This window comes from Sturnus vulgaris, chromosome 9, assembly GCF_052056855.1.
Source record: "Sturnus vulgaris isolate bStuVul1 chromosome 9, bStuVul1.hap1, whole genome shotgun sequence".
NCBI classification, from domain to species: Eukaryota; Metazoa; Chordata; class Aves; order Passeriformes; family Sturnidae; genus Sturnus; species Sturnus vulgaris.
The window spans coordinates 25,332,380-25,348,974 of record NC_142251.1 but is presented as its reverse complement, the minus strand read 5'-3'; the positions used below and the strand labels follow the sequence as shown (position 1 = coordinate 25,348,974).

At 37.4% G+C, this 16,595-nt stretch overlaps 1 protein-coding gene across 1 annotated transcript in view; it reads left to right on the top strand.

The window, feature by feature from the left end:
• LOC148222864 (uncharacterized) overlaps window positions 1–16,380 on the top strand; it is a 63,168-nt gene extending 46,788 nt beyond the window's left edge. The window contains exon 9 of the mRNA XM_088170382.1: window positions 1,047–16,380. The gene's annotated coding sequence lies outside the window, so the exon portion shown is untranslated. The remainder of the gene's footprint in view (window positions 1–1,046) is intronic.
• Window positions 16,381–16,595: the final 215 nt, after the last annotated feature.

The following is a 16,595-nucleotide window of genomic DNA, read 5'->3' as shown; positions in this document are numbered from 1 at the left end:
TATTTAATTCCAAATTTGATACCATTCAATTAATACCATAGTTTATTTCAACTCTAAAGTGAAAAAAAAAAAAGAAGTCATTATGGGATCTCCGATTATTAAAGTTAAAATTAAGCAACAACAGCCAGAAATGTTTGGAGAGCAAAGGATTATGAAACATAATGAATGCACTGTGTGTTCTTTGATGCAAAATCAACTTTATTAGACTTAATCTTCAGACTTTTTTTTAAGATGTTCTGAGATAAGGCACAAATAATGATAATTAAAATGGAAAGGGGGAATAGGAAAGGTAAGAAATTATAGCTCTTGAAAAAAAATCATTCTATTGTCTTGCTCTTTCTCTCTGAAATAACATATAAATACTACATAGAATAAAGCTGGACTCTGCTAAGAACACTGGACTTGATAACAAAGGCACCATTACCCTTTCTCAGTCACCAAGAAAAAGATCTGAAACACTTGATTCCCTGGGCTCAGGAACCTCTCCCCTATGGACAACATTGAGCTGCTTCTGAATTATTATATCAGATGTCTTTCTTTCAATCATGATCAAACATACATGTTGCTCTAATACAGAAGGGGTAGAATAACTTATTGGCTTTCACAGTGCTTTTTTTATTTCTTGACTGGCCTGAAAACTGCAGTGGAAAACCTACAACATGGTATTTGCAGACAAGCAGATTTGAAAGAGCCCTTTGTACACATTTCAGTCTTACTAAGAGACAGGACAAAGTTCAGGTATGTTAGCAGTTTAGCTTTATAAAGCTTAGTTTGTTTATTCACTCCCAAAAAAACCTAAAAAAGCAAAAGCAATTGAATTCTGTAGAGACCATTTTTGCCAACCGTGGTTATGATGGCTTCTCCCTGCTCTTAGAACGAAATTGGAAAATCTAGAAATAACATGTTCTGAAGTATGGGTAGACCTCACAGTATTTACCATCTCTTGTTTTCAGCATCTTCCCCCAAAACGGCAGAGGGCGGAGGGGGACAATGTAGAATAATTCTTGTGATTTTTGTAGGTCAAATTTCCTTTAATTTTTTTTCAGGCCAAGGCCCTGAGCACCATGCTTAATCAAAGATGTTGAACTGGATGATCTCCAAAAAAGATTTCTTCCATTCTCAAATATTCCATGATTTTGTTTCTAAGATAAGAATGGACAAAGTTGAGACTGGGTGAGAGGAAGAAAGGAAACAGTTACACCTGGAAACAAAATGTGGTGTTAACAAAGGGCAGCAGTACATCATTCCATCCTTTGAAAGTACCATAAACTAAAACAGAAGGGAACACAAACAGGCTGAAAAATCAGTTATTTTTATGCGGATTTAGCACTTAAGCCTCTGTATATTTTTTTAGTTTGTTAGAACATGCTTGTTAATAGCTAATAGTGTTCCAAGCAAAAGTAATGTGCTTATAATACTTGCCTCTAAGTTTTCCTATTTACTTGGCACTCATTATTCTTTCTGTGAATAAATAGATTTACTACTCTAATTGCGTATTACATGTGGGAGCTGTAAATAATGTCCTTTATATGGAAACAGGAAATAGCTTTCCTGGAAGCTGTCCATGTTTGATTTGGTCTCTAGTTAGAGCTAACATCGATTCTTAAGGTACAGACTGAGTGCAGATTTGTCCAAAGGATATATAGTGGATATTTAGGCTAATATCATAATATCAATGGCTATGTCACAGGAACATCACAAAGTCTAAGGAAAGGAAACTGCAGCTGCTTTGTACTAACTTAATAACCTGACCAACCTGCAAGGGAAGAGCTTCCACCAACTTCTCCAGCACTTCAATGCCTGGGAAAGACATCACGTAATGACAAAAGGTTCTGATTCTTGTTGTGATTTAGTTCTTTAGTTAATTACTCGATTAAGCCATTGCTCTGAGGAGAAGCACTTGCAGATACGGGAGGACAAAGCCTGGACAGGAGCTAGCAATGTGTGCCCACACAGCCCTGGACCCCTGTGTGATGGGCTGATGCCACAGCATGGGCAGCAGGGCAGGGGGTTTCTTGTCCTCTGTCCCCTCAGGTGAGAGCCCACCTGCAGAAGAAAAATAACTTTCACAAGAATTTCTTTTTAAACTTACAGTTGTCAAAAATATGGCTTTAATTCTCTTGTTTCCAGATTATGGTCATTACTGAAGTAGACAAGAAAAAGGGAATGAAAGAGAGAGAAGAGATAAAAAAGAGATAAGAGAGTGCAGGAGATATTGACAAGTAACAGCTCAAATGACCAAACAGTCATAAATAGTTCTCATGGAATCACAGAATATACTGAGTTGGAAGGGAGCATGCAGTTCAACTCCTGGCCCTGCATGGGACATCCCAACAATCCCATCCTATGCCTGAGAGCATTGTTGAAACATTTCTGAAGTTCTGGCAGCCTTTCCCTGATATCCAGACTAAACCTGCCCTGACTCCTGGCATTTCCTTGTGTCCTGTCCCTCGTCACAAAGAGCAGAGATCAGAGTTGCCCCTGTGCTGCCCCTTGGGAGAATGTTGAAGAACTAACGAGGTCTCAGTCTCCTCTATCCACCTGAACAAAGTGCCCTCAACTGGATTAAATTTTGAACTCTGTTAAGAAAGAAAAGGCTCAGGACCAAAAGTCTCTAATGTTTTCCACAGCTGAGATAGTGCTTTTAATCTGAAGTTAGACTAATAAATAGTTAATTTTTCATTATCATTCAGTTTACTGATGCCCCCATTAAAGTGACAAGAATGTTCATAATTGTCAGTTTAGATGTGCCTGTGCAATTTAAACTACTGGGGCCTTAGTAGCTGACTGTGATTTCAGACATAAAACCAAAACCAGCAAAGGTTTAGACACCTACATGACAGTCCCAATGTAGATGTTGGTTTCAATAGCTGAGGCCCTCATGCACTTGAAAGATATGTTCTACTATCTATTCTACTTTTAAATGTTTAGAAAAATTATTATTTCCTTTGACTATAACTCCAAACTGCCAAATTACAAGGCATCCAGTAATTCTATTAAAAACTTTATGATGTCTCTGTATTCCACTGCTTGAAATATAAATTTTCCTTTGAGCAATCCATAGCTACTTTTTAATAAGAATATATCAACCTATAGTGCAATATGTCAGCGCTTTCAGACCTGTTTGGGTTGCTTTACTCAGCCTGAGGGATTTTATAAGGAAATTCTAAAATTTGAACTTGTTCATCTAATATATCTGAGACGAAAAAGTTTAGATCCATATTTGACTTTTAAAAAATTCATTCGGTGTGTGTTCTGCTTCAGGATTATAGACAGAAATATTCATGTTAAAAAAAGTTGAACAAGGAAAACCTCTAGTTCTAGGTATGTGCCCATACAAGAAGAATGGTCAAATGGTCAAAACTTCTTAATTACTGTTTTGTCCTCTCCCTCCCAGTGCAAGAGCTGCATCAGCCCTTTAGTGACTCATTAGGTACAAAATTTAACTATTTGTGGCCAAAAACATCTAAAATGGAGCAATAGCCCTTGATGCTCCTTTCTCTGACAGAGGTTTTTTTCCTTTTGGAGCGTGATGACAAAATGACTCAGAGATAAAGTATTAGCAGTACCACTTCTAATGTTTGGGGGTTTTTAATATTGTACAGAAAAATGATTTTCTAAACACCACATGGCTCAGCTAAAGGAACATGAGCATTGTAGGTTGAGTAGATGGCTTATTTTCTGCTTTTCACAGGCTGAGTTTATAAATTGTTACTTCTTCCACATAGAACTAAGGTCTAAATATTTTTTCTAGACCAGTATATGGCAGTGCTGCTCATCATTGACATTCTTATTGATAGTGTACAGAAGGGATTTTAACAAACTTCGTATTTATATGAATTGTAGAATTCTTATTCTACCCTCATCTCCAACTTTCATGTCCCATGTTGCTGCTTTATAGGATACAGTATCTAACCACATGAAAATACACCTTCAAGACCTAAAATTGCTAATTCTTTTCTACTGCAACTGACCTACTGAAGGCTGAATAGTACATTTTTAAAGTTATAAATTTGGAATTGTTTTCTCTATCCACTTTCCATTAAAGATGCTTTTTTCTTTATCCAAAACAGTGAACAAAAGTAAATCAGGCAGTATATTAAATGGCTGGAGACTGAATATCATCTACTATGCAGTACTGAAGAATTATAGCCAGAATTTGGCATTAGGCTTACCTCTAATTCCCGTATACAATATTTTGTTAACATATATATACTACTCTCAGCATAATTCATTTTGAATTAGAAAAGTGAAGGAAACTTATCCAAACCTAAATGGGGAAGAGTAGCAAGTCAGAATGGAATCGTCTGGACAGCTGACAAACTGGGGCAAGTAATGACTGTGGCATGGTCACTAATGCAGGCTGAAATAAGGTGCTTGTCCTCTCTTTATGGGAGAGGGGCAATTAATGATAAGATCTGGAGCCAGGACAGTCTGTGCATCTGTTCAGTGGTTCAAATGCACAAAAAACTGATTACAGAACTATATATTCTTAAAAGGAGACAAGGCCCTGAGGCAACTCAGTGAATCCTCAAAATAAACCTGGCAACAGATGACATTGCACCTCCAATTTAAACCAGAGGGTCCACTTCTCGTGGGTAATGGTTCTGGTGGCTTTCTAGTCCAGTTCAGCCTGTCGTGTCCTCACTGAAATCCTTTAGAAAAGCGCTCGAGCTAAACCAGTTTCTGTCTAATAATCATACCTACACGTTTTTCAGTGGTCTTCTGCTCATCTGTGTCCAGGGTCTGCTGTTGACCTCAGGTTGCTTTTTTTGCTACCCAAAGTTAAACCTGAAATAGTAAGAATAGGAAAAGAGAATACTAAGGATAACTGGGTGATCTGACTTGAGCTATATCCACAGGAAAAAGTGGAGATTTGGGTTTGCTGTTCCCAAAGCAAATCTCTAGAGGTTCAAGTGGACCCAGACATCCACCTTAGGGTATAGACTACTTGTGCTGTCAAGAACTTGTGGAGTCAGAACTCACAGATTATCTTGTTGCATTAAAGCCTATATAAACTTTCTACTAGACCAGGTTATTCCAAGTCCCATCCAAACCCGGCCTTGAACACTTCTGGGGAAGGAGTAGCCACAGTTTCTCTGGGAAGAATTGGTTGTCAGACCAAATTTCTGGCTATTACAAAAAAAAAAAAAGCCATAAACAAATGTACAATGCCATCAATATGCCACTATTTTCCTAATCACAAAACTTCATTTCAGCTGCTTTTGATTGCTATCATTATAAATTATTCAGGCTTTGAAAGCATCAATTAATTGTGAATAACTAGAAATTTTAAAATGGTTATTTTTAAACCTTGGATTTTTGCAAGCTCTTATCTTCTCCATGAACTTTAGAGTTTGGCTTTCCAAAAAGGAAGTTGAAAAATATTTGAAACATTAGGGCTTTCCAATAATTCTCAGTCATATTTAGACATGCTGTAAATTAAAATTCACCCATGGCTTACTGGAATTAAACAATGTTGTAGCTAATTTAGGCATGAAGTCTCTTATTTCTTGTGATTTATAAAGAGGTCAGACTAGTCTGTTTGCACTGTATATTTAATGTCTTGAGATTTTTTCTAGTACTTTCTTTTGTTTCTGGATTATCATTATCAATTTGAAGAATTAAAGGCATCAAAGATATCCCTTTAATATGGATATGCCTCCATTTTTGTGTTTTGCTTATACTTTGCCTTATCTACCTTTTCTATGCTGCAGAGAACATCTCTACAACCCAAAAATGGACATATTTAAACTACTTTTCCCTTTAAAAATATAACAACATTTATATATTAAATGAGAGGTCCCTGACTGTTACATTTCAGTGACATGGAGACATGAGTACACACAATGTGCCAAAGGTTGGGAGGAGGCAAAGCACAATTTCCAGCCAAAATGCTGAAAAATCATTACCTGCCAAACATAAAGAGATTTTTAAAGTGTAAAACTTATCTCTTATATTTCATTGTCCCTGTGCATATAAGTTTATGGTGGCTCACCTTGTCTATGGGGCTCCCAGGCTCACCTTGACAAACCCTGCTTTTATTCTCAATACATGTTTGCCAACATCTTCTTTATCCCTTTTGCTGCCTGCAACCCACATCTGTAGGACTGTGGTGAGCAGTTTCTCATCCTTCTGTCCAGATCCTGGGCTTATTCTCTTTCTGTTCTTGGATCTGGCAAGAAAATGGAAGACAATATCCATCTACAGATGTTGCAGAATCCACATGTTGGTCCTGCAAGGAACTTTTTCTTTACTATGGATGGAAATGGTTTTTTGTGGACTATTGAAGATGTTGCTGCTTCTGTCTACAGCCACTAGTCACATCTAAAATGGGCATGTGGGCCACTGACTTTCAGAAACAGAGATTTCTGTTTCAAAGAGGACTGCAACTACATGGGAATGTGCAAGACAGGTTTGTGTTAGCCAACACTGTGGCACTCATTTGCCATGGAATTGGCAGGATGGGCAAAGCAATCAAAACAAGAAAACATCATTACTGATAGATCAGTACTCCTAATGTCTTACCCAATAGCTCTACAGCCTGTAGGGAGGCTTCTTTCTCCTCTTAATTATTCTTCACTTTACCATCTCGTGGCCACTGCAGCCAATAACACCTCTGACCTTCACCAAAGAAGGTTCTCCTTGTTGGTGCATATGAGGTGCCACACAGTATATCTCCTTATTGTCTACTCTACCATTTGGGTGAGGAAATTGTCTTTGATGGTCTCCAGGAATCTTCTGGATTGTTTATGCCCTGCTGTTCTGTCTCTCCAGTGGATATCAGGGTGGTTGAAAACCCCATGAGGACCAGAGCTGCTCCTATCAGTCTACAGAAGTCCTCATCCACTTGTACTTTCCAGTCGGGCAGCCTAGAGCAGATCTTTACCTGTCTCCTCTAATCCTAGCCCATAAACTCTCCCTTGTCTCCTCATCCATGCTCTGGCACAGTTTCATGCACCCTAGATGTTTTCTCACATGAGGGGCAGGGCCCATTCCCCTCTTTGCATCCTCTCATTCCTCTATTCCTGTATCTCTCCATTGCAATGCTCTGATCGTGGTAGCCATTCCACCTTGTCCCCATGATCCCAAAACTAGATCCTTACAATTGCACAGGTTGAGGAAATAGGGAGAGTAGCTTACCTGGGTTTGTTTCTGCACACCCATCTGGACTTCAATCAGGCCTACAAAATAATTCTGTCGTTTTTCAATTTCATCCCATTATATTTTAACACAAATCATCTCAGTATAGTCATCTTTGATTTAAATCTTCGATTTAATCACTCTGCTGTCCCCTTGTATTGTTTTTTACTGTTATTAGTGGGTCACTCTAGCTCATGATTTTCTGTGATTCTATGGTTCCTTTTCCTATGTTACTGAATTGTTACACTTGTAAAAGCATGCTTCATGAATGTTTCGTTTCCTGCACTTGAATTGAGGGGAAAATCTATTGAATACCCCTAAATCTGTGTGCTTGCTATTGATCTAAGATACCACAGCTTCACAACAAACACCTGAAGAAAACCCACATTAATCTCTTCTGGGGTAAAGAAACCCATCAGCTTCCCAACACAACGATGCAGTGACAAATTTGGGTTATTTGGCTCATCTTCTCTGTTTACTATACAGTTTAAGGTATTGAACTATGTAATTAATGATTTGCTAAAATATAAACTCCTTGGATTACCTTTCATTGTCAGTGCAGCAGAAAACATGATCACTTCTCTTAAAGCCTTAGTAAGAGAACTATCTATACTTTAAAGAGAGTTAAATTCATAGCTTCCTGAAAAGAATTTTATTTTCCCAATTACCGTTTATCTTTCTGCAGTTTTCCATTAGAAGGTAAAATAACATCATCTATCTCTGTTAGGCACCACAATCCAGAAAAGTATAGCTGAAACTTGGATGTCATTAGGATTAAACATTCTTTCTTTTCTTGTTTGGGGGAAACTGATACTTTCTTTTGAAAAGATAGATAAAAGCTGGATGTCACTTCGATTAATTAGACCCTGACCTTTTTTCTTTCCTGTCTTATAAAGAAATATGAATTAACAATTTAAACAAGGATTAACAAAGTTAATCCAATGCCCATTTTCAGAGAGAGAAAGCTGAGATGATGGTTAATAACTTAACAATGCAGAAATCAAATGATAAAACAAGTTTTCCCTACTAGTTTTAGTGTAAATTCTACCCAGCCAGGGATTTGGGTCTTTTAAAGATGGGATTAAAAATGATTTGTCCTGTTTTCTCTTCTGGTACAAGCCTATGTGCACTAGATGGTATAGGTGAAAGCACCAAACCAGAGGCATATTTACAAATCATTTGGCTTAACAAAGAGGTTTAAAAAGATTCTTTCAGGATGTAGAATTCCATAGCAACAAGTCCTCATTGCTTTCAGTAGATTCTGACTTCATGACAAGCTGAATTTTATGTCTGTATATATGCTGTATGACCATGTAAATTACACAGTGTATGTATATATGTGTGTGGGGGGGGTGTGTGCAAAGAATTTGCAGAAAAACTTAAGAAACATGTCTGGTCTTTTCCTCACTGTGATGCAATGATAGCTTTGAAGCTCCAAAATGTCAGAAGATGTTATAATAACTGACAGAATTTTACATCCCTCTAACATTATGCCACAGTAGCTCAGTTAGTCAGAGCAGGGTGCTGACAACACCAAGGTTGTGGAGTCAATCCCCACATGGACCATTCACTTAAGAGTCTCACTTGAAGATCCTTGTGGGTCCCTCTCAGCTCAGAATATTCTGTGATTCTTCAGAGGTCTCAAATTCTCGTCTCAGTCCAAAAGAGAAGTCCCTTTCCCTCAGGTAATTCCAGTAATTTGTGTCCTGTCTATCCACAGAGTGCAGTTGTTTAAGAGAACTGATGATCCCTTGAGAGCCAGTGTAGTAGTCTCCCTTAAATTATATGTGCCAGGATTTTACCATGGCTGATTTCCAGTAGCTTTAGTACCAGACTTTTGTTACTTCCTTTGGGAAATGCTTCAGCAGTTAAAATCTCTCTATTGGGAAACCTTTCTTTGACAACTTCAGTCTGAATAAACTCAATGAGAGAAAGAGAAGTGTCTAAGCCATGAAGTTTTCAGTTTAGGATATGAAGGTTAGAGTTGAGCATATGTTCCCAGCTTTTTTTAAAAGCTTCCCTAATGTCTATGTACGTGGCACAGGTTTTGTTCTCTTCTGAATGTAGGTGGCCTTGAAAGTGTGAGCCTGAATAGAGATTTCTTTTTTGGCTGGGGAAAGGAAATCTCTATTCTTTTGAAAACAGACCTTTGTGTGATGTAGTTTGTTTTTGGTTTTTTTTTTTTGGTCTGGTGTATAAAAATACATCCACACATTTTTGCTTATGTTCTCAATGAAGGTTTATGCATCTTACATAATATACAAAATTAGGGATGCAATGCACTAAGAGCTTAGAGCAGCCCTACACAGACTATATATCAACTGGTACTAATTAATTAATCCTGCTCTCTCAGGTCATTTAGTTCAAGCTCTGTCTAGCATATTTCTCAGTATTTACAAATGCAATATGCTTTCACATAACTATTGACATTCTTAGCAGGCAAGTCAAAACAGTTCTCCAGTCACACTCAATTTTGCACTTTTCAAAGCTGCAGTGGTTTTTAGAAATATTTATTAAAAAGGAAAATACACAGTTAATGTGAAATTTACAGCAAGCAGTTATTTAGTTGTTTTCAAAACCCAAGCTGTCTCTGTTAATCTTGCAGAAAGTAAACAGCTTGAGATATATATTTAGTTATCATGCTACTATATTTGGTGTATATATATAGATATAGATATATATAAATTTTAAATGCATGTATATAAAAAGATTCTTTGAGCTTCCCTTTCAAATTGCCTCCAGTTCATTTTTTCCCCACTACAAAAGTACACAGCTTATAGATCTTGTATTTTTAAAGCACCAAGAATTCAGAGTCAGTATTTCTAAGTGAAATAAAACTGAAATTCTTCTAAGACTCATTAACAAGCAACATTAACTCATTATTTAGTTACTTACTTCTTGAAAAGTGATAGCAAAAAAACATTAATGCTTGTGTACCTGTGGTACTAACTATTGTAACATTTATGCCAAATCTTAGTAATACATGGAGCTTATCCTGAATAGAAAAGTCACTGAGTTAAATAGCAGCAGCATATGACTAAATATTTTGCTAGCAAAGAGATGTATAATTAATCCAGCATGCAAGTTTTACTGCATCTTGTTATGAAATTCCTACATGTTAAATCAGTGATGATTCATTTTCCAATGTATGAATGAGCAAGCAGACACAGGAAGCTAAGTCAACTTTAATCAATTTTTTAAAACCATTTAGCATCTCTAGTAAAGCATATTGTGTAGACAAGTAATGGCAGGCAAAATGCAAACAGGGAATATATTAGGAGGCAGCAATTAGAGATTGTCTTGGCCACATAATTTTTGAAATTGCCATGTAATGTGTTTTTAAATAGTTGGGGTGGTTTCCATTAAAGCCATGCCTTGACCTCCTGTAGCTCAGAGGGGTGTTTCTTGTTGTGCTGTCCTCAAAATGTGTTATGAAAATGTAAATTGTTGGAAATGGCAGGAAAAACAGGCATTGAAAGAGTTTCTCTTTCCATCTCTAGTCATTTTCAACAAATCCCTGCATATTTCCATAGATAAATTTCTGGGAATTGTATGTGTGATTACTTTTGCTGTTACATTCTTCCACTGCTGCTCTGTTACCATTTCTGTGCATCCTGCAAGCAGCAGCTTTGTGTTTTTCCAGAGGCACGGTGCTTGAAAATAGGACAGGCAAATTGCAGAACAGATTGCACAGAGTCTGTGCTGTCTCCATCCTTAGAGGTTTTTCAGCCCTGACTGGACAAAACCTTGAGCAACCACATCTGAACTGCAGCAGAGACCTTCTGTGGCCTCTTCCAACATCAGAGATTGCATGATTGTCTGAAAACAGGGGAAAGAGGTGATGGAGACAACGGTGGTCTAATGAAATGGGATAATCACCACATCAAATATGGTTTCAGAGGCAGAGGTGTTTTGGGTGGTTTGTGTCCTGATGCCTCTAAGTTGGCATGATTTTCCCTGATATATAAGAGTGATATACCAGAATAACTGAAATTAAATCATAGAAGATATAGGAGTGTAAAAACAGGTGGCAGAAAATGATTCCTGGATGGAATTAATACAAAAAGGTCATTAAAAAAATACTTCTGGCCTGAGACCTGATATTTTGGAAACATTTATAATGAATCAATCTAAAGATCCAGAATTTGATGCCCAAAGGGAGCTTTGGAGATATTTGTCAAAGCTTGGCAGTGAGCAGAGGTAGAAGATGAGTAGCTGATGCTGCAGTTGAGTACCACTGACTCTGAGACCAGGAAGGTGCCTCAAGAGTGCAGGCTACTCGTCAGGAAAGATAAAAATTTAGGAGAAATATACAGAAAGCACTTTTTTCCCCCAGCACATTTCTTTAGCTCATTTTATGCCTTTTTAGATGAAAATATAAAAAATCACCTAGTTTGTAGAAAATGACTGTTCATCACTTTAAGCAGCTGACTGTCTACCAACCCTGAAAAAATAATTCATTTAGTGTTAAGCTCACAGAGCCTGTTGCATTGTGATATTTGGAGACAGAGGTAGCTTGTACTCAGAAAAGTCTAAGACTGATTGTAAGTCTGTGTCTGCTCTTGAGGAAGGTGAGACCAGCTACCCAAATAGCTCATTGAGACAATGGAGAGTTTTATCTTGTAGTACTGTAAGTAATTAACATTCCACCTAGACAGATTTTACTGAGACACTCTTTTAGGGCTGTGGTTGTAGCTCTTCTAGTATTGTGTCTTACTGAACAATAAAATATATTCACAAGTCCCCAGGCAAGGTGAGACAAACCATACAGGGATCTGAGGAGAGAGATTTAACATCAAATGATTGGCATGACCTTCGAATGCCAAAGCTGGAATGTGTTGACTCCCCTTGGGTGATGCTTTCCTTGGAACTAAAAGACACCCTTGTGTAGATCCACCAGGATGAAAAACAACCCATCATTTGTGGAAGCCCTTATGTATTCCAGGTGAACATTTGCAGGATGTTTTTAGATGGGAAGAGGGCAAAAACAAACAGAAATCAGATTTAATGCGAGAAATACTGATTTTTCTGTTCTGCATTTGTGAAATGTCTTTAATTTGAAATAACTTTTTTGCTGTCCTGCTATTAGGAAATCTTACTAGTACTTTATTTTCCTTGTCAAAGTATGTTGAACTTCAAAGAATGAGTAACACTTTCTATTACTCATCTTCTTGGGAATAGGTTGCCTGGGACTGCCAGGAGTGTGTCAAGGGCTCATTAGAAGGATTGGAAAAGAAAATTCTAAGTTCTAGCACAGTGGATTTGTACTATACGCTAGAAAGGATGTGATGTAAAAATAATTCATAGAATTTATTTTTTAGTGAGTGGATGATTTTTTCTGTGGTGGAGTTTGAGTCTTAAATTCTACTGCACAATCTACTTTTTAGACTAATTCACACAAAAACCAGAAGAACTTTATTATTAATAAAGCCCAACTATTTTTATATAATATGAAAAACAGATTTTAAGCCATTTCCAGTAGTTTTCTTCTTATTTTTAGAGCGGAAAAGACAAAGTTTTAATTAAATAAGAAATTTGGCAGGCAATTCTTTAGTCATTAATCTGGTCTGGTGCCTTCTGCTATTTGTATAAAAAATGGATTTGTACAATTTTGAAATTCATTCCTAATAAATGACCAATACTTATGTAGGCTTAATAGACTCAAGACTCTAGTGCATGGAAAGCAGTCAAAGGCTTTTGAATTAATTGTATTCTTCACTGCATTACAATAAGGTCCAGTATGGTAACAGATGAGCATCCTAACCCTGGGATTTTTATGGTTATTCATCCGGACTTTTTCCATAGCCCACTATAAATCACATTAATTCTCTCACAGAATACTGCAGTGTGGGGAACTTATATATACCATATAATCTCAGATGTTCAGTGTCCTTAAGGTAATGCTTTATGAAAACCAGATGAAGCCAGTGAAGCTTAACAGCTAACCAGCAGGACTCTGAAGAAAAAAAATACCTTCCAAGAATTTTTTAGGATGCTTTATGAATACAAAGTCATAGCCATACTGCAGTCTACCCCCTGAGTTTTGCAAGCATTACTTCGGAGCATGGATCTCAGCATGAACTCATTTGCTATTTTTTAAATTTATTTTAATACATACCAGTGCTTATGGCAGTTTAACAGACTGATGGAGGATAATGTGCATATTAGTCTTCTGAACTCTATGCTCGACGTGTAAACTGCTTCTGTTACCTAAAATAACTCTAATTAATCCCATTCAACATTTCCCTAAAACACAGCATTTGATGCTGTAGTTTTATCCTAAGCAGACTGAGCTGTACAGAACAGATTTCTTGTTCTGTCATGGTGGTAGAGACTCTCTTCAAAATCAGCTCAAAATATTAGTGTAGCCACAATTATTCTCATAAAAACACAAGTAACAAGGAATGAGATACTGCATTTCTGATGGATATAAATCTAATTTAAAATTGTTCTTCTTTATATCACGGTTTACAACAAATTCTATTCTTCTACTCTACAACAAGTTCTGTTCTACTCTACAGGATTATAGAAATAATAGAATAAAGAGACAATAGAGTTGGGGGAATGGTTGGACTTGATGGTCCTAAAGGTCTTTTTCAACCTAAAAAATTATTATTTATTGACCACATCCTCTATAAGTAAGTAAGTAATTAAGTATTTCTGAACATCTTAGGAAGATGGATCCTTGCCTGTGCATTCAGCACAGCAGAGTCATGATTTTTTCCCAGTAGTTAAGGAAGCAGACATTTTCAATACAGGAAATGCACAGGGATCACACAGTGGGGTTTGTTAGGCTGTTCTTTTATCTATGGCTCCTTTCAGAATGCCAAGGCTTTTCTAGAAAATAGAAGTGATGAAAATTTTCCTTTGTGTTAAAGAAAATTGAATAAAAACTGGGTGCTAGATGAAGAATGTTGTGTATAAACCACACTGAAGTTTTCACTTAGAAACAGCTCTAATCCATGAGGTAAATACAGATGATAGCAGTGCCAGACATGGTTCTGCTGACTACTGTAGTTCACATTTTTATCCTTATCAAACTCTTGCAGGGAAAAAAATACATTCATCACCTATGGTGATGTTTTTAATACGTGTAACTATTTTTTTTCTGAGTGCTGGAAATCTGTTTCTGCTGTCTTACCTTTTTTTTTCCCCAAAGGAAAAAATTATGTGTTAGAAGAAACACCGAATGAGTGATTCACTTCAGCTAAAGTCTGAACGTTTGGCTTGATGGAGCATCTCAAAAAAAAGCAAAAACCCAAAGGACAGACTCCTTCAAACCCTCTAGTTAATGTTTGCCCCCAGGTCTAATTGATCATTAACCTTTCAAATTACTTTACATTATGATTTTCAACTGCCTGGGAAAGGAAATTCTTTAGGGAACTACATATCCATTATGCTGTAAATGCCTTTAAGAAAGAACCTCTGATATGTTTGTTCTAGCCTGGGGTTTTGTGGTCCATGGGAGATTCCCTCCAGCTTTTGGCCACGGAGCTGAGTTTGTTAAGGGCAGGTGGAAAGGAATGACAATAGGAAGAAAATCTGGTTTATTTACTTTTTTTCTCCCCATGTGTAATAAAAAATGATACATTTTTGTAGACTGTATATTAAGCTTTTTTGGTGATTTATGATGTGTTCTGTCGAGTAGGGTGACTGGATCAGGTGAAAGAGCAACTAAGCATGAAAAATTGCAGCAAACGTGGTGGAGTGGTGGAGTGACTATCCCTGGAAGTGTTTAAGAAATGACTGAATGTGGTACTTAGTGCTATGGTTTAGTTGGCAAGGTGGTGTTCATTCACAGGTTGGACTCAATGAACTTGGAAGCCTTTTCCAACCTTAATGATTATGAGATTCTATGAGCAGAAATGCTGTCATATTGCCACTGATGCCTGGAAAGGCTGACCTGGAACAGAGACTGAACAGAGCAAAAGGAATAAAATAGGTATTTATTGAAAGGATTCACCTTGGGCAGTGCAAGAGCCTGGCCAGGGCTACACCCAAATCAAATCCAAGATGGATCCTGGTCACAAGTCTTTACACTTTTATAAATTTTGGTTCATCTGCATAATGGGGTCAACTGTCCAATTACTTCCAGGCCATGAAGTCTCAGCCCCTGGCTTGCCCCCTTCCCTTCAACACTTTTTATGGCTTTTGGGTAAGGGGTGTCCTTGATTCTCAAGGTGGCAAGGGATTGTTTTGTGTAACCACCCTGTGAAGAGAATTTACTAAAACCTAATATGAAGTTTGAGAGTTGCACACGCAGCAGCAGAGAATCTGAAAAATATAAATCTAAAACCCAAGGCATCACCATCAAGTGTCATCCAGGCCTTAGGGGAAATGGAAAGGAGTTCCTAAGGCTCAGCAAGGAATGAGAATCCTTCATCAATACTCAGAAGATTGCTGAGTGATGGAAATTAAATCTGGAAGCAAGAACTCACTTGCAATTCAACCTGGAGGGCAGAAGAACGAGGAGAGAGTTGACTGTTTAGAAGAAAGTTTTTGAGTAATACTAGTGTTCTGATTTTCTTAGAACATATTCAATGAAAGTCAATAAAATTTCCCATGTCTGTAAACCCGACAGAAGTTGCTTTTTGTTTCCATATGACTGGGCATGCAGGAATGATCACAACTGGAAGCTTCAGAAGGGTTGCTCAGGGAGATTTGATAGTGCCTCATCTCTTAAGTATGAAAAGAAGCCAGAGCTACAAGACTCTGACAGTGAGGATAAAGGACAGGCAGCTCCTCCTCCTGTGTTTTCTGTTGTGTTCTTCTGAAAAAAAAACCTTTTCATGTGAATGGTATTAACAAATATTTTCTCTACCAACTGTGTCATAATTTCAGTCAATATTAAGACTTTGCCATTGTTACAGGCAAAAGCTTCTTAGTTCACTGTGGAAGGGGCTGACAGCTGGTCTGTGAGCCAGAGGAGTGAGCTGATAGAAGAAGAACATGATAGGATTCGTGTTTACCCATGAAGGGAAGAAGAAGACAAAGTCATTCACATGGGAACCGAGAAAACAGAGATAAACACTGGACACCTGCAGTCAGAAAAACAGGGCTATTATCTGTTTGTAAAATTCTTGTAAAAAGCCTGCCCAAAAATGGTGACACTGACTGCTTTGTACCAATGAACACGATGAGCTGTGTTATTGTAACCAGTGAATGAAGTGTGCACTATGTTAAAGAATGTATAAAAGAGAACAGGCAGACAAAATAAAAAAGCCATTTTTCCTCTTGCTTCATGTTGCTTTGTGTGTGGTATCCATCCCAACAGTGACAGATCACATAGTTTGCTCTAAATCAGAATTAAAGTGGTTTGTTGATTTAGGAGAGACATATCATTAACCAGCAGCAAGGAACTCTGCAATTGTGATCACTCTTAGCAATACAACAGGTAAACAAAAAGTCTAGATGCACTATGTCAATAGACAGAGTTCCCAATACCCTGATAT